The 19,882-nt window shown below is 50.1% G+C and overlaps 11 non-coding genes across 11 annotated transcripts; all 11 read right to left on the bottom strand.

Moving 5' to 3' along the window:
• Positions 1 to 706: 706 nt before the first annotated feature.
• On the bottom strand, positions 707 to 790 carry Trnal-uaa (transfer RNA leucine (anticodon UAA)). Its single transcript has one exon. It is a non-coding gene; the product is annotated as a tRNA-Leu (tRNA).
• Positions 791 to 2,576: 1,786 nt separating this feature from the next.
• On the bottom strand, positions 2,577 to 2,660 carry Trnal-uaa (transfer RNA leucine (anticodon UAA)). Its single transcript has one exon. It is a non-coding gene; the product is annotated as a tRNA-Leu (tRNA).
• Positions 2,661 to 4,446: 1,786 nt separating this feature from the next.
• On the bottom strand, positions 4,447 to 4,530 carry Trnal-uaa (transfer RNA leucine (anticodon UAA)). The gene has a single exon. It is a non-coding gene; the product is annotated as a tRNA-Leu (tRNA).
• Positions 4,531 to 6,316: 1,786 nt separating this feature from the next.
• Trnal-uaa (transfer RNA leucine (anticodon UAA)) lies at positions 6,317 to 6,400 on the bottom strand. Its single transcript has one exon. It is a non-coding gene; the product is annotated as a tRNA-Leu (tRNA).
• A 1,786-nt stretch (positions 6,401 to 8,186) lies between these two features.
• Positions 8,187 to 8,270, bottom strand: Trnal-uaa (transfer RNA leucine (anticodon UAA)). Its single transcript has one exon. It is a non-coding gene; the product is annotated as a tRNA-Leu (tRNA).
• Positions 8,271 to 10,056: 1,786 nt separating this feature from the next.
• Positions 10,057 to 10,140, bottom strand: Trnal-uaa (transfer RNA leucine (anticodon UAA)). The gene has a single exon. It is a non-coding gene; the product is annotated as a tRNA-Leu (tRNA).
• A 1,786-nt stretch (positions 10,141 to 11,926) lies between these two features.
• On the bottom strand, positions 11,927 to 12,010 carry Trnal-uaa (transfer RNA leucine (anticodon UAA)). Its single transcript has one exon. It is a non-coding gene; the product is annotated as a tRNA-Leu (tRNA).
• Positions 12,011 to 13,796: 1,786 nt separating this feature from the next.
• Trnal-uaa (transfer RNA leucine (anticodon UAA)) lies at positions 13,797 to 13,880 on the bottom strand. Its single transcript has one exon. It is a non-coding gene; the product is annotated as a tRNA-Leu (tRNA).
• Positions 13,881 to 15,666: 1,786 nt separating this feature from the next.
• On the bottom strand, positions 15,667 to 15,750 carry Trnal-uaa (transfer RNA leucine (anticodon UAA)). Its single transcript has one exon. It is a non-coding gene; the product is annotated as a tRNA-Leu (tRNA).
• A 1,786-nt stretch (positions 15,751 to 17,536) lies between these two features.
• On the bottom strand, positions 17,537 to 17,620 carry Trnal-uaa (transfer RNA leucine (anticodon UAA)). Its single transcript has one exon. It is a non-coding gene; the product is annotated as a tRNA-Leu (tRNA).
• A 1,787-nt stretch (positions 17,621 to 19,407) lies between these two features.
• Positions 19,408 to 19,491, bottom strand: Trnal-uaa (transfer RNA leucine (anticodon UAA)). Its single transcript has one exon. It is a non-coding gene; the product is annotated as a tRNA-Leu (tRNA).
• Between the last annotated feature and the right edge of the window lie 391 nt (positions 19,492 to 19,882).

Below are 19,882 nucleotides of genomic sequence, written 5' to 3'. Positions count from 1 at the left end.
GAGAGGCAAGAGAGGGGTCAGCGTGCTGGACCGTATCATTACCGCGCAGCAACACCGAAAACTAAGGGAAAAGGCAAAATAAAAGATTCCAACAGCACGCAGACTTCCTAGTTAGCCACTGAGCCGTGTACTAAGCACGCAAAAACGCTGCTTAACTTCGGTGATCGGACGAGAACCCGCGTCGTCAGCGTGGCACACAAGTCGGCGAGAACGTTTCCAGACGTGCGGACATCTCAGTCCTTGTACAGATCACTTGGGATTTGCCTGGCAGTCTCTCGCGCTGCCTTTTAGGGAAGCAATATGGAATATCCCTTGGTGGGATGTAACCCATAGCCTTCCCGTTGTTAGCATGACACATTAACTTAGTGAGCATACTGCCCACGCAATACGGCCGCTTCAGAACTCCAGCACCTGAACCACCGTTTCATCTATCTTTATTAAGGCCTTAAGATTCATTTAAACACGTATGCGTTGCTGTTGAGGTTTTCTCGCTGTCGCTTGGAACCCAGAGCCACAGCACAACAACAACGGAAACGTCCGTGAGAAGAGCTAAACCTCGACGCAGGAAAAGTATGTTCCGCTATTTCTTTTCGACCGCTCGGGCTGTCACTGTCGTCTCTAGTAAAATCTGCGGCGTGTTCCTGCATAATTTACTTGTTCTGTAAGATCAAGGGAGTATGTTAGTTTCAGAATGTTTAAAATGCTTTGTCAGATGTGGGGTTCGAACCCACGCTCCCTTGCGGGAACCAGAGCTTAAATCTGGCGCCTTAGACCGCTCGGCCAATCTGACGTGCGAGGCAAGAGCTCCAGAGACTTCCATCTCTAGCAATATCTCAAAGAACCTCACTGCGAAATCTGTTTCTTTTTTCGGTAGGATGGAATTATGTCAGTTTTAGAAAATTTAAGACGCAATGTCAGACATGGCGTAGAAAATGCACCCTCCCTTTCGGGAAGCAATGTGGCGCGTTGGACCGCTTTCTTCCGTCGTTTCTAGTTTGAACTGTAACTAGCAAAACTGTATTTAGTAATAGGAACATTTTCACATTGATGCAAAGAAAACTAGATATTGGCCAACGGCAAATAAGGCCGTTTCCTAGCAACAGCCACGCTGTGCATCACGCACTCGTGGGAAGCCAATGAAATACTTCCCGTGAGGCTCAAACTGTCGACCTTCACTTTACAATAATTAGGCACTGCCCCGGTGGTACCGACGCGTACATACTGAAACGTCTTTGGATCGTCAGTGAGTACTTCATATTAGAAATTTCGTGTTCGCCCTGATGTGCATTAAAGGGCAGATTCTTCAGTAAAAGTTAGTTCTGCGCTCAGTTTCAGTATATGGCCCTAGCAGCACCAGGAAAACGGGTTCACATGTGCTCGCCTTCCACTCGGCGTTGAGCGCCTACAGCGAGATTGCCTTCGGCCTCTGGCGCCAGGAGGGAAGGCGACACATCACGGCGCAAGCAGCGCGTAGCAGAAGGCGGTGGTGCTGTGTCGGTCAGCATGGTTGCTTCCCAAGTAGCTGATCCGGGTTCAAAACCCGGACACCGCACCGAAGTTGTCTTCTTTACCCAGGAGAGTGTTTCCAACGCTCGCGATCGTCGAATTTCCGAACTGTCGTGTTACGAATGGTTTTCCTTCGCCCCTCGTCCCGCTCCGCGTAGGCTAGTGCGGATTGCGATTCACAGCATCGTGTGTCCCCATGTGTCGACTTGTCTCGACTTTGCTCGGCTGACGCGAAAGCTGACGCTTGCAAATGGTCGTATATGTAGAGGAAGGGCGCTAGAAACGACTGGGAGAGACCAACTCGACAAACGCACAACGGACCCTTTCATTTGACTGTGGCCGCAGGTTCGCGAATTTGCGTCCCGAGAGGCAAGAGAGGGGTCAGCGTGCTGGACCGTATCATTACCGCGCAGCAACACCGAAAACTAAGGGAAAAGGCAAAATAAAAGATTCCAACAGCACGCAGACTTCCTAGTTAGCCACTGAGCCGTGTACTAAGCACGCAAAAACGCTGCTTAACTTCGGTGATCGGACGAGAACCCGCGTCGTCAGCGTGGCACACAAGTCGGCGAGAACGTTTCCAGACGTGCGGACATCTCAGTCCTTGTACAGATCACTTGGGATTTGCCTGGCAGTCTCTCGCGCTGCCTTTTAGGGAAGCAATATGGAATATCCCTTGGTGGGATGTAACCCATAGCCTTCCCGTTGTTAGCATGACACATTAACTTAGTGAGCATACTGCCCACGCAATACGGCCGCTTCAGAACTCCAGCACCTGAACCACCGTTTCATCTATCTTTATTAAGGCCTTAAGATTCATTTAAACACGTATGCGTTGCTGTTGAGGTTTTCTCGCTGTCGCTTGGAACCCAGAGCCACAGCACAACAACAACGGAAACGTCCGTGAGAAGAGCTAAACCTCGACGCAGGAAAAGTATGTTCCGCTATTTCTTTTCGACCGCTCGGGCTGTCACTGTCGTCTCTAGTAAAATCTGCGGCGTGTTCCTGCATAATTTACTTGTTCTGTAAGATCAAGGGAGTATGTTAGTTTCAGAATGTTTAAAATGCTTTGTCAGATGTGGGGTTCGAACCCACGCTCCCTTGCGGGAACCAGAGCTTAAATCTGGCGCCTTAGACCGCTCGGCCAATCTGACGTGCGAGGCAAGAGCTCCAGAGACTTCCATCTCTAGCAATATCTCAAAGAACCTCACTGCGAAATCTGTTTCTTTTTTCGGTAGGATGGAATTATGTCAGTTTTAGAAAATTTAAGACGCAATGTCAGACATGGCGTAGAAAATGCACCCTCCCTTTCGGGAAGCAATGTGGCGCGTTGGACCGCTTTCTTCCGTCGTTTCTAGTTTGAACTGTAACTAGCAAAACTGTATTTAGTAATAGGAACATTTTCACATTGATGCAAAGAAAACTAGATATTGGCCAACGGCAAATAAGGCCGTTTCCTAGCAACAGCCACGCTGTGCATCACGCACTCGTGGGAAGCCAATGAAATACTTCCCGTGAGGCTCAAACTGTCGACCTTCACTTTACAATACTTAGGCACTGCCCCGGTGGTACCGACGCGTACATACTGAAACGTCTTTGGATCGTCAGTGAGTACTTCATATTAGAAATTTCGTGTTCGCCCTGATGTGCATTAAAGGGCAGATTCTTCAGTAAAAGTTAGTTCTGCGCTCAGTTTCAGTATATGGCCCTAGCAGCACCAGGAAAACGGGTTCACATGTGCTCGCCTTCCACTCGGCGTTGAGCGCCTACAGCGAGATTGCCTTCGGCCTCTGGCGCCAGGAGGGAAGGCGACACATCACGGCGCAAGCAGCGCGTAGCAGAAGGCGGTGGTGCTGTGTCGGTCAGCATGGTTGCTTCCCAAGTAGCTGATCCGGGTTCGAAACCCGGACACCGCACCGAAGTTGTCTTCTTTACCCAGGAGAGTGTTTCCAACGCTCGCGATCGTCGAATTTCCGAACTGTCGTGTTACGAATGGTTTTCCTTCGCCCCTCGTCCCGCTCCGCGTAGGCTAGTGCGGATTGCGATTCACAGCATCGTGTGTCCCCATGTGTCGACTTGTCTCGACTTTGCTCGGCTGACGCGAAAGCTGACGCTTGCAAATGGTCGTATATGTAGAGGAAGGGCGCTAGAAACGACTGGGAGAGACCAACTCGACAAACGCACAACGGACCCTTTCATTTGACTGTGGCCGCAGGTTCGCGAATTTGCGTCCCGAGAGGCAAGAGAGGGGTCAGCGTGCTGGACCGTATCATTACCGCGCAGCAACACCGAAAACTAAGGGAAAAGGCAAAATAAAAGATTCCAACAGCACGCAGACTTCCTAGTTAGCCACTGAGCCGTGTACTAAGCACGCAAAAACGCTGCTTAACTTCGGTGATCGGACGAGAACCCGCGTCGTCAGCGTGGCACACAAGTCGGCGAGAACGTTTCCAGACGTGCGGACATCTCAGTCCTTGTACAGATCACTTGGGATTTGCCTGGCAGTCTCTCGCGCTGCCTTTTAGGGAAGCAATATGGAATATCCCTTGGTGGGATGTAACCCATAGCCTTCCCGTTGTTAGCATGACACATTAACTTAGTGAGCATACTGCCCACGCAATACGGCCGCTTCAGAACTCCAGCACCTGAACCACCGTTTCATCTATCTTTATTAAGGCCTTAAGATTCATTTAAACACGTATGCGTTGCTGTTGAGGTTTTCTCGCTGTCGCTTGGAACCCAGAGCCACAGCACAACAACAACGGAAACGTCCGTGAGAAGAGCTAAACCTCGACGCAGGAAAAGTATGTTCCGCTATTTCTTTTCGACCGCTCGGGCTGTCACTGTCGTCTCTAGTAAAATCTGCGGCGTGTTCCTGCATAATTTACTTGTTCTGTAAGATCAAGGGAGTATGTTAGTTTCAGAATGTTTAAAATGCTTTGTCAGATGTGGGGTTCGAACCCACGCTCCCTTGCGGGAACCAGAGCTTAAATCTGGCGCCTTAGACCGCTCGGCCAATCTGACGTGCGAGGCAAGAGCTCCAGAGACTTCCATCTCTAGCAATATCTCAAAGAACCTCACTGCGAAATCTGTTTCTTTTTTCGGTAGGATGGAATTATGTCAGTTTTAGAAAATTTAAGACGCAATGTCAGACATGGCGTAGAAAATGCACCCTCCCTTTCGGGAAGCAATGTGGCGCGTTGGACCGCTTTCTTCCGTCGTTTCTAGTTTGAACTGTAACTAGCAAAACTGTATTTAGTAATAGGAACATTTTCACATTGATGCAAAGAAAACTAGATATTGGCCAACGGCAAATAAGGCCGTTTCCTAGCAACAGCCACGCTGTGCATCACGCACTCGTGGGAAGCCAATGAAATACTTCCCGTGAGGCTCAAACTGTCGACCTTCACTTTACAATACTTAGGCACTGCCCCGGTGGTACCGACGCGTACATACTGAAACGTCTTTGGATCGTCAGTGAGTACTTCATATTAGAAATTTCGTGTTCGCCCTGATGTGCATTAAAGGGCAGATTCTTCAGTAAAAGTTAGTTCTGCGCTCAGTTTCAGTATATGGCCCTAGCAGCACCAGGAAAACGGGTTCACATGTGCTCGCCTTCCACTCGGCGTTGAGCGCCTACAGCGAGATTGCCTTCGGCCTCTGGCGCCAGGAGGGAAGGCGACACATCACGGCGCAAGCAGCGCGTAGCAGAAGGCGGTGGTGCTGTGTCGGTCAGCATGGTTGCTTCCCAAGTAGCTGATCCGGGTTCGAAACCCGGACACCGCACCGAAGTTGTCTTCTTTACCCAGGAGAGTGTTTCCAACGCTCGCGATCGTCGAATTTCCGAACTGTCGTGTTACGAATGGTTTTCCTTCGCCCCTCGTCCCGCTCCGCGTAGGCTAGTGCGGATTGCGATTCACAGCATCGTGTGTCCCCATGTGTCGACTTGTCTCGACTTTGCTCGGCTGACGCGAAAGCTGACGCTTGCAAATGGTCGTATATGTAGAGGAAGGGCGCTAGAAACGACTGGGAGAGACCAACTCGACAAACGCACAACGGACCCTTTCATTTGACTGTGGCCGCAGGTTCGCGAATTTGCGTCCCGAGAGGCAAGAGAGGGGTCAGCGTGCTGGACCGTATCATTACCGCGCAGCAACACCGAAAACTAAGGGAAAAGGCAAAATAAAAGATTCCAACAGCACGCAGACTTCCTAGTTAGCCACTGAGCCGTGTACTAAGCACGCAAAAACGCTGCTTAACTTCGGTGATCGGACGAGAACCCGCGTCGTCAGCGTGGCACACAAGTCGGCGAGAACGTTTCCAGACGTGCGGACATCTCAGTCCTTGTACAGATCACTTGGGATTTGCCTGGCAGTCTCTCGCGCTGCCTTTTAGGGAAGCAATATGGAATATCCCTTGGTGGGATGTAACCCATAGCCTTCCCGTTGTTAGCATGACACATTAACTTAGTGAGCATACTGCCCACGCAATACGGCCGCTTCAGAACTCCAGCACCTGAACCACCGTTTCATCTATCTTTATTAAGGCCTTAAGATTCATTTAAACACGTATGCGTTGCTGTTGAGGTTTTCTCGCTGTCGCTTGGAACCCAGAGCCACAGCACAACAACAACGGAAACGTCCGTGAGAAGAGCTAAACCTCGACGCAGGAAAAGTATGTTCCGCTATTTCTTTTCGACCGCTCGGGCTGTCACTGTCGTCTCTAGTAAAATCTGCGGCGTGTTCCTGCATAATTTACTTGTTCTGTAAGATCAAGGGAGTATGTTAGTTTCAGAATGTTTAAAATGCTTTGTCAGATGTGGGGTTCGAACCCACGCTCCCTTGCGGGAACCAGAGCTTAAATCTGGCGCCTTAGACCGCTCGGCCAATCTGACGTGCGAGGCAAGAGCTCCAGAGACTTCCATCTCTAGCAATATCTCAAAGAACCTCACTGCGAAATCTGTTTCTTTTTTCGGTAGGATGGAATTATGTCAGTTTTAGAAAATTTAAGACGCAATGTCAGACATGGCGTAGAAAATGCACCCTCCCTTTCGGGAAGCAATGTGGCGCGTTGGACCGCTTTCTTCCGTCGTTTCTAGTTTGAACTGTAACTAGCAAAACTGTATTTAGTAATAGGAACATTTTCACATTGATGCAAAGAAAACTAGATATTGGCCAACGGCAAATAAGGCCGTTTCCTAGCAACAGCCACGCTGTGCATCACGCACTCGTGGGAAGCCAATGAAATACTTCCCGTGAGGCTCAAACTGTCGACCTTCACTTTACAATAATTAGGCACTGCCCCGGTGGTACCGACGCGTACATACTGAAACGTCTTTGGATCGTCAGTGAGTACTTCATATTAGAAATTTCGTGTTCGCCCTGATGTGCATTAAAGGGCAGATTCTTCAGTAAAAGTTAGTTCTGCGCTCAGTTTCAGTATATGGCCCTAGCAGCACCAGGAAAACGGGTTCACATGTGCTCGCCTTCCACTCGGCGTTGAGCGCCTACAGCGAGATTGCCTTCGGCCTCTGGCGCCAGGAGGGAAGGCGACACATCACGGCGCAAGCAGCGCGTAGCAGAAGGCGGTGGTGCTGTGTCGGTCAGCATGGTTGCTTCCCAAGTAGCTGATCCGGGTTCGAAACCCGGACACCGCACCGAAGTTGTCTTCTTTACCCAGGAGAGTGTTTCCAACGCTCGCGATCGTCGAATTTCCGAACTGTCGTGTTACGAATGGTTTTCCTTCGCCCCTCGTCCCGCTCCGCGTAGGCTAGTGCGGATTGCGATTCACAGCATCGTGTGTCCCCATGTGTCGACTTGTCTCGACTTTGCTCGGCTGACGCGAAAGCTGACGCTTGCAAATGGTCGTATATGTAGAGGAAGGGCGCTAGAAACGACTGGGAGAGACCAACTCGACAAACGCACAACGGACCCTTTCATTTGACTGTGGCCGCAGGTTCGCGAATTTGCGTCCCGAGAGGCAAGAGAGGGGTCAGCGTGCTGGACCGTATCATTACCGCGCAGCAACACCGAAAACTAAGGGAAAAGGCAAAATAAAAGATTCCAACAGCACGCAGACTTCCTAGTTAGCCACTGAGCCGTGTACTAAGCACGCAAAAACGCTGCTTAACTTCGGTGATCGGACGAGAACCCGCGTCGTCAGCGTGGCACACAAGTCGGCGAGAACGTTTCCAGACGTGCGGACATCTCAGTCCTTGTACAGATCACTTGGGATTTGCCTGGCAGTCTCTCGCGCTGCCTTTTAGGGAAGCAATATGGAATATCCCTTGGTGGGATGTAACCCATAGCCTTCCCGTTGTTAGCATGACACATTAACTTAGTGAGCATACTGCCCACGCAATACGGCCGCTTCAGAACTCCAGCACCTGAACCACCGTTTCATCTATCTTTATTAAGGCCTTAAGATTCATTTAAACACGTATGCGTTGCTGTTGAGGTTTTCTCGCTGTCGCTTGGAACCCAGAGCCACAGCACAACAACAACGGAAACGTCCGTGAGAAGAGCTAAACCTCGACGCAGGAAAAGTATGTTCCGCTATTTCTTTTCGACCGCTCGGGCTGTCACTGTCGTCTCTAGTAAAATCTGCGGCGTGTTCCTGCATAATTTACTTGTTCTGTAAGATCAAGGGAGTATGTTAGTTTCAGAATGTTTAAAATGCTTTGTCAGATGTGGGGTTCGAACCCACGCTCCCTTGCGGGAACCAGAGCTTAAATCTGGCGCCTTAGACCGCTCGGCCAATCTGACGTGCGAGGCAAGAGCTCCAGAGACTTCCATCTCTAGCAATATCTCAAAGAACCTCACTGCGAAATCTGTTTCTTTTTTCGGTAGGATGGAATTATGTCAGTTTTAGAAAATTTAAGACGCAATGTCAGACATGGCGTAGAAAATGCACCCTCCCTTTCGGGAAGCAATGTGGCGCGTTGGACCGCTTTCTTCCGTCGTTTCTAGTTTGAACTGTAACTAGCAAAACTGTATTTAGTAATAGGAACATTTTCACATTGATGCAAAGAAAACTAGATATTGGCCAACGGCAAATAAGGCCGTTTCCTAGCAACAGCCACGCTGTGCATCACGCACTCGTGGGAAGCCAATGAAATACTTCCCGTGAGGCTCAAACTGTCGACCTTCACTTTACAATACTTAGGCACTGCCCCGGTGGTACCGACGCGTACATACTGAAACGTCTTTGGATCGTCAGTGAGTACTTCATATTAGAAATTTCGTGTTCGCCCTGATGTGCATTAAAGGGCAGATTCTTCAGTAAAAGTTAGTTCTGCGCTCAGTTTCAGTATATGGCCCTAGCAGCACCAGGAAAACGGGTTCACATGTGCTCGCCTTCCACTCGGCGTTGAGCGCCTACAGCGAGATTGCCTTCGGCCTCTGGCGCCAGGAGGGAAGGCGACACATCACGGCGCAAGCAGCGCGTAGCAGAAGGCGGTGGTGCTGTGTCGGTCAGCATGGTTGCTTCCCAAGTAGCTGATCCGGGTTCGAAACCCGGACACCGCACCGAAGTTGTCTTCTTTACCCAGGAGAGTGTTTCCAACGCTCGCGATCGTCGAATTTCCGAACTGTCGTGTTACGAATGGTTTTCCTTCGCCCCTCGTCCCGCTCCGCGTAGGCTAGTGCGGATTGCGATTCACAGCATCGTGTGTCCCCATGTGTCGACTTGTCTCGACTTTGCTCGGCTGACGCGAAAGCTGACGCTTGCAAATGGTCGTATATGTAGAGGAAGGGCGCTAGAAACGACTGGGAGAGACCAACTCGACAAACGCACAACGGACCCTTTCATTTGACTGTGGCCGCAGGTTCGCGAATTTGCGTCCCGAGAGGCAAGAGAGGGGTCAGCGTGCTGGACCGTATCATTACCGCGCAGCAACACCGAAAACTAAGGGAAAAGGCAAAATAAAAGATTCCAACAGCACGCAGACTTCCTAGTTAGCCACTGAGCCGTGTACTAAGCACGCAAAAACGCTGCTTAACTTCGGTGATCGGACGAGAACCCGCGTCGTCAGCGTGGCACACAAGTCGGCGAGAACGTTTCCAGACGTGCGGACATCTCAGTCCTTGTACAGATCACTTGGGATTTGCCTGGCAGTCTCTCGCGCTGCCTTTTAGGGAAGCAATATGGAATATCCCTTGGTGGGATGTAACCCATAGCCTTCCCGTTGTTAGCATGACACATTAACTTAGTGAGCATACTGCCCACGCAATACGGCCGCTTCAGAACTCCAGCACCTGAACCACCGTTTCATCTATCTTTATTAAGGCCTTAAGATTCATTTAAACACGTATGCGTTGCTGTTGAGGTTTTCTCGCTGTCGCTTGGAACCCAGAGCCACAGCACAACAACAACGGAAACGTCCGTGAGAAGAGCTAAACCTCGACGCAGGAAAAGTATGTTCCGCTATTTCTTTTCGACCGCTCGGGCTGTCACTGTCGTCTCTAGTAAAATCTGCGGCGTGTTCCTGCATAATTTACTTGTTCTGTAAGATCAAGGGAGTATGTTAGTTTCAGAATGTTTAAAATGCTTTGTCAGATGTGGGGTTCGAACCCACGCTCCCTTGCGGGAACCAGAGCTTAAATCTGGCGCCTTAGACCGCTCGGCCAATCTGACGTGCGAGGCAAGAGCTCCAGAGACTTCCATCTCTAGCAATATCTCAAAGAACCTCACTGCGAAATCTGTTTCTTTTTTCGGTAGGATGGAATTATGTCAGTTTTAGAAAATTTAAGACGCAATGTCAGACATGGCGTAGAAAATGCACCCTCCCTTTCGGGAAGCAATGTGGCGCGTTGGACCGCTTTCTTCCGTCGTTTCTAGTTTGAACTGTAACTAGCAAAACTGTATTTAGTAATAGGAACATTTTCACATTGATGCAAAGAAAACTAGATATTGGCCAACGGCAAATAAGGCCGTTTCCTAGCAACAGCCACGCTGTGCATCACGCACTCGTGGGAAGCCAATGAAATACTTCCCGTGAGGCTCAAACTGTCGACCTTCACTTTACAATACTTAGGCACTGCCCCGGTGGTACCGACGCGTACATACTGAAACGTCTTTGGATCGTCAGTGAGTACTTCATATTAGAAATTTCGTGTTCGCCCTGATGTGCATTAAAGGGCAGATTCTTCAGTAAAAGTTAGTTCTGCGCTCAGTTTCAGTATATGGCCCTAGCAGCACCAGGAAAACGGGTTCACATGTGCTCGCCTTCCACTCGGCGTTGAGCGCCTACAGCGAGATTGCCTTCGGCCTCTGGCGCCAGGAGGGAAGGCGACACATCACGGCGCAAGCAGCGCGTAGCAGAAGGCGGTGGTGCTGTGTCGGTCAGCATGGTTGCTTCCCAAGTAGCTGATCCGGGTTCGAAACCCGGACACCGCACCGAAGTTGTCTTCTTTACCCAGGAGAGTGTTTCCAACGCTCGCGATCGTCGAATTTCCGAACTGTCGTGTTACGAATGGTTTTCCTTCGCCCCTCGTCCCGCTCCGCGTAGGCTAGTGCGGATTGCGATTCACAGCATCGTGTGTCCCCATGTGTCGACTTGTCTCGACTTTGCTCGGCTGACGCGAAAGCTGACGCTTGCAAATGGTCGTATATGTAGAGGAAGGGCGCTAGAAACGACTGGGAGAGACCAACTCGACAAACGCACAACGGACCCTTTCATTTGACTGTGGCCGCAGGTTCGCGAATTTGCGTCCCGAGAGGCAAGAGAGGGGTCAGCGTGCTGGACCGTATCATTACCGCGCAGCAACACCGAAAACTAAGGGAAAAGGCAAAATAAAAGATTCCAACAGCACGCAGACTTCCTAGTTAGCCACTGAGCCGTGTACTAAGCACGCAAAAACGCTGCTTAACTTCGGTGATCGGACGAGAACCCGCGTCGTCAGCGTGGCACACAAGTCGGCGAGAACGTTTCCAGACGTGCGGACATCTCAGTCCTTGTACAGATCACTTGGGATTTGCCTGGCAGTCTCTCGCGCTGCCTTTTAGGGAAGCAATATGGAATATCCCTTGGTGGGATGTAACCCATAGCCTTCCCGTTGTTAGCATGACACATTAACTTAGTGAGCATACTGCCCACGCAATACGGCCGCTTCAGAACTCCAGCACCTGAACCACCGTTTCATCTATCTTTATTAAGGCCTTAAGATTCATTTAAACACGTATGCGTTGCTGTTGAGGTTTTCTCGCTGTCGCTTGGAACCCAGAGCCACAGCACAACAACAACGGAAACGTCCGTGAGAAGAGCTAAACCTCGACGCAGGAAAAGTATGTTCCGCTATTTCTTTTCGACCGCTCGGGCTGTCACTGTCGTCTCTAGTAAAATCTGCGGCGTGTTCCTGCATAATTTACTTGTTCTGTAAGATCAAGGGAGTATGTTAGTTTCAGAATGTTTAAAATGCTTTGTCAGATGTGGGGTTCGAACCCACGCTCCCTTGCGGGAACCAGAGCTTAAATCTGGCGCCTTAGACCGCTCGGCCAATCTGACGTGCGAGGCAAGAGCTCCAGAGACTTCCATCTCTAGCAATATCTCAAAGAACCTCACTGCGAAATCTGTTTCTTTTTTCGGTAGGATGGAATTATGTCAGTTTTAGAAAATTTAAGACGCAATGTCAGACATGGCGTAGAAAATGCACCCTCCCTTTCGGGAAGCAATGTGGCGCGTTGGACCGCTTTCTTCCGTCGTTTCTAGTTTGAACTGTAACTAGCAAAACTGTATTTAGTAATAGGAACATTTTCACATTGATGCAAAGAAAACTAGATATTGGCCAACGGCAAATAAGGCCGTTTCCTAGCAACAGCCACGCTGTGCATCACGCACTCGTGGGAAGCCAATGAAATACTTCCCGTGAGGCTCAAACTGTCGACCTTCACTTTACAATACTTAGGCACTGCCCCGGTGGTACCGACGCGTACATACTGAAACGTCTTTGGATCGTCAGTGAGTACTTCATATTAGAAATTTCGTGTTCGCCCTGATGTGCATTAAAGGGCAGATTCTTCAGTAAAAGTTAGTTCTGCGCTCAGTTTCAGTATATGGCCCTAGCAGCACCAGGAAAACGGGTTCACATGTGCTCGCCTTCCACTCGGCGTTGAGCGCCTACAGCGAGATTGCCTTCGGCCTCTGGCGCCAGGAGGGAAGGCGACACATCACGGCGCAAGCAGCGCGTAGCAGAAGGCGGTGGTGCTGTGTCGGTCAGCATGGTTGCTTCCCAAGTAGCTGATCCGGGTTCGAAACCCGGACACCGCACCGAAGTTGTCTTCTTTACCCAGGAGAGTGTTTCCAACGCTCGCGATCGTCGAATTTCCGAACTGTCGTGTTACGAATGGTTTTCCTTCGCCCCTCGTCCCGCTCCGCGTAGGCTAGTGCGGATTGCGATTCACAGCATCGTGTGTCCCCATGTGTCGACTTGTCTCGACTTTGCTCGGCTGACGCGAAAGCTGACGCTTGCAAATGGTCGTATATGTAGAGGAAGGGCGCTAGAAACGACTGGGAGAGACCAACTCGACAAACGCACAACGGACCCTTTCATTTGACTGTGGCCGCAGGTTCGCGAATTTGCGTCCCGAGAGGCAAGAGAGGGGTCAGCGTGCTGGACCGTATCATTACCGCGCAGCAACACCGAAAACTAAGGGAAAAGGCAAAATAAAAGATTCCAACAGCACGCAGACTTCCTAGTTAGCCACTGAGCCGTGTACTAAGCACGCAAAAACGCTGCTTAACTTCGGTGATCGGACGAGAACCCGCGTCGTCAGCGTGGCACACAAGTCGGCGAGAACGTTTCCAGACGTGCGGACATCTCAGTCCTTGTACAGATCACTTGGGATTTGCCTGGCAGTCTCTCGCGCTGCCTTTTAGGGAAGCAATATGGAATATCCCTTGGTGGGATGTAACCCATAGCCTTCCCGTTGTTAGCATGACACATTAACTTAGTGAGCATACTGCCCACGCAATACGGCCGCTTCAGAACTCCAGCACCTGAACCACCGTTTCATCTATCTTTATTAAGGCCTTAAGATTCATTTAAACACGTATGCGTTGCTGTTGAGGTTTTCTCGCTGTCGCTTGGAACCCAGAGCCACAGCACAACAACAACGGAAACGTCCGTGAGAAGAGCTAAACCTCGACGCAGGAAAAGTATGTTCCGCTATTTCTTTTCGACCGCTCGGGCTGTCACTGTCGTCTCTAGTAAAATCTGCGGCGTGTTCCTGCATAATTTACTTGTTCTGTAAGATCAAGGGAGTATGTTAGTTTCAGAATGTTTAAAATGCTTTGTCAGATGTGGGGTTCGAACCCACGCTCCCTTGCGGGAACCAGAGCTTAAATCTGGCGCCTTAGACCGCTCGGCCAATCTGACGTGCGAGGCAAGAGCTCCAGAGACTTCCATCTCTAGCAATATCTCAAAGAACCTCACTGCGAAATCTGTTTCTTTTTTCGGTAGGATGGAATTATGTCAGTTTTAGAAAATTTAAGACGCAATGTCAGACATGGCGTAGAAAATGCACCCTCCCTTTCGGGAAGCAATGTGGCGCGTTGGACCGCTTTCTTCCGTCGTTTCTAGTTTGAACTGTAACTAGCAAAACTGTATTTAGTAATAGGAACATTTTCACATTGATGCAAAGAAAACTAGATATTGGCCAACGGCAAATAAGGCCGTTTCCTAGCAACAGCCACGCTGTGCATCACGCACTCGTGGGAAGCCAATGAAATACTTCCCGTGAGGCTCAAACTGTCGACCTTCACTTTACAATACTTAGGCACTGCCCCGGTGGTACCGACGCGTACATACTGAAACGTCTTTGGATCGTCAGTGAGTACTTCATATTAGAAATTTCGTGTTCGCCCTGATGTGCATTAAAGGGCAGATTCTTCAGTAAAAGTTAGTTCTGCGCTCAGTTTCAGTATATGGCCCTAGCAGCACCAGGAAAACGGGTTCACATGTGCTCGCCTTCCACTCGGCGTTGAGCGCCTACAGCGAGATTGCCTTCGGCCTCTGGCGCCAGGAGGGAAGGCGACACATCACGGCGCAAGCAGCGCGTAGCAGAAGGCGGTGGTGCTGTGTCGGTCAGCATGGTTGCTTCCCAAGTAGCTGATCCGGGTTCGAAACCCGGACACCGCACCGAAGTTGTCTTCTTTACCCAGGAGAGTGTTTCCAACGCTCGCGATCGTCGAATTTCCGAACTGTCGTGTTACGAATGGTTTTCCTTCGCCCCTCGTCCCGCTCCGCGTAGGCTAGTGCGGATTGCGATTCACAGCATCGTGTGTCCCCATGTGTCGACTTGTCTCGACTTTGCTCGGCTGACGCGAAAGCTGACGCTTGCAAATGGTCGTATATGTAGAGGAAGGGCGCTAGAAACGACTGGGAGAGACCAACTCGACAAACGCACAACGGACCCTTTCATTTGACTGTGGCCGCAGGTTCGCGAATTTGCGTCCCGAGAGGCAAGAGAGGGGTCAGCGTGCTGGACCGTATCATTACCGCGCAGCAACACCGAAAACTAAGGGAAAAGGCAAAATAAAAGATTCCAACAGCACGCAGACTTCCTAGTTAGCCACTGAGCCGTGTACTAAGCACGCAAAAACGCTGCTTAACTTCGGTGATCGGACGAGAACCCGCGTCGTCAGCGTGGCACACAAGTCGGCGAGAACGTTTCCAGACGTGCGGACATCTCAGTCCTTGTACAGATCACTTGGGATTTGCCTGGCAGTCTCTCGCGCTGCCTTTTAGGGAAGCAATATGGAATATCCCTTGGTGGGATGTAACCCATAGCCTTCCCGTTGTTAGCATGACACATTAACTTAGTGAGCATACTGCCCACGCAATACGGCCGCTTCAGAACTCCAGCACCTGAACCACCGTTTCATCTATCTTTATTAAGGCCTTAAGATTCATTTAAACACGTATGCGTTGCTGTTGAGGTTTTCTCGCTGTCGCTTGGAACCCAGAGCCACAGCACAACAACAACGGAAACGTCCGTGAGAAGAGCTAAACCTCGACGCAGGAAAAGTATGTTCCGCTATTTCTTTTCGACCGCTCGGGCTGTCACTGTCGTCTCTAGTAAAATCTGCGGCGTGTTCCTGCATAATTTACTTGTTCTGTAAGATCAAGGGAGTATGTTAGTTTCAGAATGTTTAAAATGCTTTGTCAGATGTGGGGTTCGAACCCACGCTCCCTTGCGGGAACCAGAGCTTAAATCTGGCGCCTTAGACCGCTCGGCCAATCTGACGTGCGAGGCAAGAGCTCCAGAGACTTCCATCTCTAGCAATATCTCAAAGAACCTCACTGCGAAATCTGTTTCTTTTTTCGGTAGGATGGAATTATGTCAGTTTTAGAAAATTTAAGACGCAATGTCAGACATGGCGTAGAAAATGCACCCTCCCTTTCGGGAAGCAATGTGGCGCGTTGGACCGCTTTCTTCCGTCGTTTCTAGTTTGAACTGTAACTAGCAAAACTGTATTTAGTAATAGGAACATTTTCACATTGATGCAAAGAAAACTAGATATTGGCCAACGGCAAATAAGGCCGTTTCCTAGCAACAGCCACGCTGTGCATCACGCACTCGTGGGAAGCCAATGAAATACTTCCCGTGAGGCTCAAACTGTCGACCTTCACTTTACAATACTTAGGCACTGCCCCGGTGGTACCGACGCGTACATACTGAAACGTCTTTGGATCGTCAGTGAGTACTTCATATTAGAAATTTCGTGTTCGCCCTGATGTGCATTAAAGGGCAGATTCTTCAGTAAAAGTTAGTTCTGCGCTCAGTTTCAGTATATGGCCCTAGCAGCACCAGGAAAACGGGTTCACATGTGCTCGCCTTCCACTCGGCGTTGAGCGCCTACAGCGAGATTGCCTTCGGCCTCTGGCGCCAGGAGGGAAGGCGACACATCACGGCGCAAGCAGCGCGTAGCAGAAGGCGGTGGTGCTGTGTCGGTCAGCATGGTTGCTTCCCAAGTAGCTGATCCGGGTTCGAAACCCGGACACCGCACGGAAGTTGTCTTCTTTACCCAGGAGAGTGTTTCCAACGCTCGCGATCGTCGAATTTCCGAACTGTCGTGTTACGAATGGTTTTCCTTCGCCCCTCGTCCCGCTCCGCGTAGGCTAGTGCGGATTGCGATTCACAGCATCGTGTGTCCCCATGTGTCGACTTGTCTCGACTTTGCTCGGCTGACGCGAAAGCTGACGCTTGCAAATGGTCGTATATGTAGAGGAAGGGCGCTAGAAACGACTGGGAGAGACCAACTCGACAAACGCACAACGGACCCTTTCATTTGACTGTGGCCGCAGGTTCGCGAATTTGCGTCCCGAGAGGCAAGAGAGGGGTCAGCGTGCTGGACCGTATCATTACCGCGCAGCAACACCGAAAACTAAGGGAAAAGGCAAAATAAAAGATTCCAACAGCACGCAGACTTCCTAGTTAGCCACTGAGCCGTGTACTAAGCACGCAAAAACGCTGCTTAACTTCGGTGATCGGACGAGAACCCGCGTCGTCAGCGTGGCACACAAGTCGGCGAGAACGTTTCCAGACGTGCGGACATCTCAGTCCTTGTACAGATCACTTGGGATTTGCCTGGCAGTCTCTCGCGCTGCCTTTTAGGGAAGCAATATGGAATATCCCTTGGTGGGATGTAACCCATAGCCTTCCCGTTGTTAGCATGACACATTAACTTAGTGAGCATACTGCCCACGCAATACGGCCGCTTCAGAACTCCAGCACCTGAACCACCGTTTCATCTATCTTTATTAAGGCCTTAAGATTCATTTAAACACGTATGCGTTGCTGTTGAGGTTTTCTCGCTGTCGCTTGGAACCCAGAGCCACAGCACAACAACAACGGAAACGTCCGTGAGAAGAGCTAAACCTCGACGCAGGAAAAGTATGTTCCGCTATTTCTTTTCGACCGCTCGGGCTGTCACTGTCGTCTCTAGTAAAATCTGCGGCGTGTTCCTGCATAATTTACTTGTTCTGTAAGATCAAGGGAGTATGTTAGTTTCAGAATGTTTAAAATGCTTTGTCAGATGTGGGGTTCGAACCCACGCTCCCTTGCGGGAACCAGAGCTTAAATCTGGCGCCTTAGACCGCTCGGCCAATCTGACGTGCGAGGCAAGAGCTCCAGAGACTTCCATCTCTAGCAATATCTCAAAGAACCTCACTGCGAAATCTGTTTCTTTTTTCGGTAGGATGGAATTATGTCAGTTTTAGAAAATTTAAGACGCAATGTCAGACATGGCGTAGAAAATGCACCCTCCCTTTCGGGAAGCAATGTGGCGCGTTGGACCGCTTTCTTCCGTCGTTTCTAGTTTGAACTGTAACTAGCAAAACTGTATTTAGTAATAGGAACATTTTCACATTGATGCAAAGAAAACTAGATATTGGCCAACGGCAAATAAGGCCGTTTCCTAGCAACAGCCACGCTGTGCATCACGCACTCGTGGGAAGCCAATGAAATACTTCCCGTGAGGCTCAAACTGTCGACCTTCACTTTACAATAATTAGGCACTGCCCCGGTAGGTACCGACGCGTACATACTGAAACGTCTTTGGATCGTCAGTGAGTACTTCATATTAGAAATTTCGTGTTCGCCCTGATGTGCATTAAAGGGCAGATTCTTCAGTAAAAGTTAGTTCTGCGCTCAGTTTCAGTATATGGCCCTAGCAGCACCAGGAAAACGGGTTCACATGTGCTCGCCTTCCACTCGGCGTTGAGCGCCTACAGCGAGATTGCCTTCGGCCTCTGGCGCCAGGAGGGAAGGCGACACATCACGGCGCAAGCAGCGCGTAGCAGAAGGCGGTGGTGCTGTGTCGGTCAGCATGGTTGCTTCCCAAGTAGCTGATCCGGGTTCGAAACCCGGACACCGCACCGAAGTTGTCTTCTTTACCCAGGAGAGTGTTTCCAACGCTCGCGATCGTCGAATTTCCGAACTGTCGTGTTACGAATGGTTTTCCTTCGCCCCTCGTCCCGCTCCGCGTAGGCTAGTGCGGATTGCGATTCACAGCATCGTGTGTCCCCATGTGTCGACTTGTCTCGACTTTGCTCGGCTGACGCGAAAGCTGACGCTTGCAAATGGTCGTATATGTAGAGGAAGGGCGCTAGAAACGACTGGGAGAGACCAACTCGACAAACGCACAACGGACCCTTTCATTTGACTGTGGCCGCAGGTTCGCGAATTTGCGTCCCGAGAGGCAAGAGAGGGGTCAGCGTGCTGGACCGTATCATTACCGCGCAGCAACACCGAAAACTAAGGGAAAAGGCAAAATAAAAGATTCCAACAGCACGCAGACTTCCTAGTTAGCCACTGAGCCGTGTACTAAGCACGCAAAAACGCTGCTTAACTTCGGTGATCGGACGAGAACCCGCGTCGTCAGCGTGGCACACAAGTCGGCGAGAACGTTTCCAGACGTGCGGACATCTCAGTCCTTGTACAGATCACTTGGGATTTGCCTGGCAGTCTCTCGCGCTGCCTTTTAGGGAAGCAATATGGAATATCCCTTGGTGGGATGTAACCCATAGCCTTCCCGTTGTTAGCATGACACATTAACTTAGTGAGCATACTGCCCACGCAATACGGCCGCTTCAGAACTCCAGCACCTGAACCACCGTTTCATCTATCTTTATTAAGGCCTTAAGATTCATTTAAACACGTATGCGTTGCTGTTGAGGTTTTCTCGCTGTCGCTTGGAACCCAGAGCCACAGCACAACAACAACGGAAACGTCCGTGAGAAGAGCTAAACCTCGACGCAGGAAAAGTATGTTCCGCTATTTCTTTTCGACCGCTCGGGCTGTCACTGTCGTCTCTAGTAAAATCTGCGGCGTGTTCCTGCATAATTTACTTGTTCTGTAAGATCAAGGGAGTATGTTAGTTTCAGAATGTTTAAAATGCTTTGTCAGATGTGGGGTTCGAACCCACGCTCCCTTGCGGGAACCAGAGCTTAAATCTGGCGCCTTAGACCGCTCGGCCAATCTGACGTGCGAGGCAAGAGCTCCAGAGACTTCCATCTCTAGCAATATCTCAAAGAACCTCACTGCGAAATCTGTTTCTTTTTTCGGTAGGATGGAATTATGTCAGTTTTAGAAAATTTAAGACGCAATGTCAGACATGGCGTAGAAAATGCACCCTCCCTTTCGGGAAGCAATGTGGCGCGTTGGACCGCTTTCTTCCGTCGTTTCTAGTTTGAACTGTAACTAGCAAAACTGTATTTAGTAATAGGAACATTTTCACATTGATGCAAAGAAAACTAGATATTGGCCAACGGCAAATAAGGCCGTTTCCTAGCAACAGCCACGCTGTGCATCACGCCACTCGTGGGAAGCCAATGAAATACTTCCCGTGAGGCTCAAACTGTCGACCTTCACTTTA

This window comes from Schistocerca serialis, unplaced genomic scaffold (genome assembly GCF_023864345.2).
Source record: "Schistocerca serialis cubense isolate TAMUIC-IGC-003099 unplaced genomic scaffold, iqSchSeri2.2 HiC_scaffold_266, whole genome shotgun sequence".
Lineage (NCBI taxonomy): Eukaryota > Metazoa > Arthropoda > Insecta > Orthoptera > Acrididae > Schistocerca > Schistocerca serialis.
Note: the sequence above shows the minus strand (reverse complement) of the source record. Positions and strands in the feature narration are given on the sequence as shown.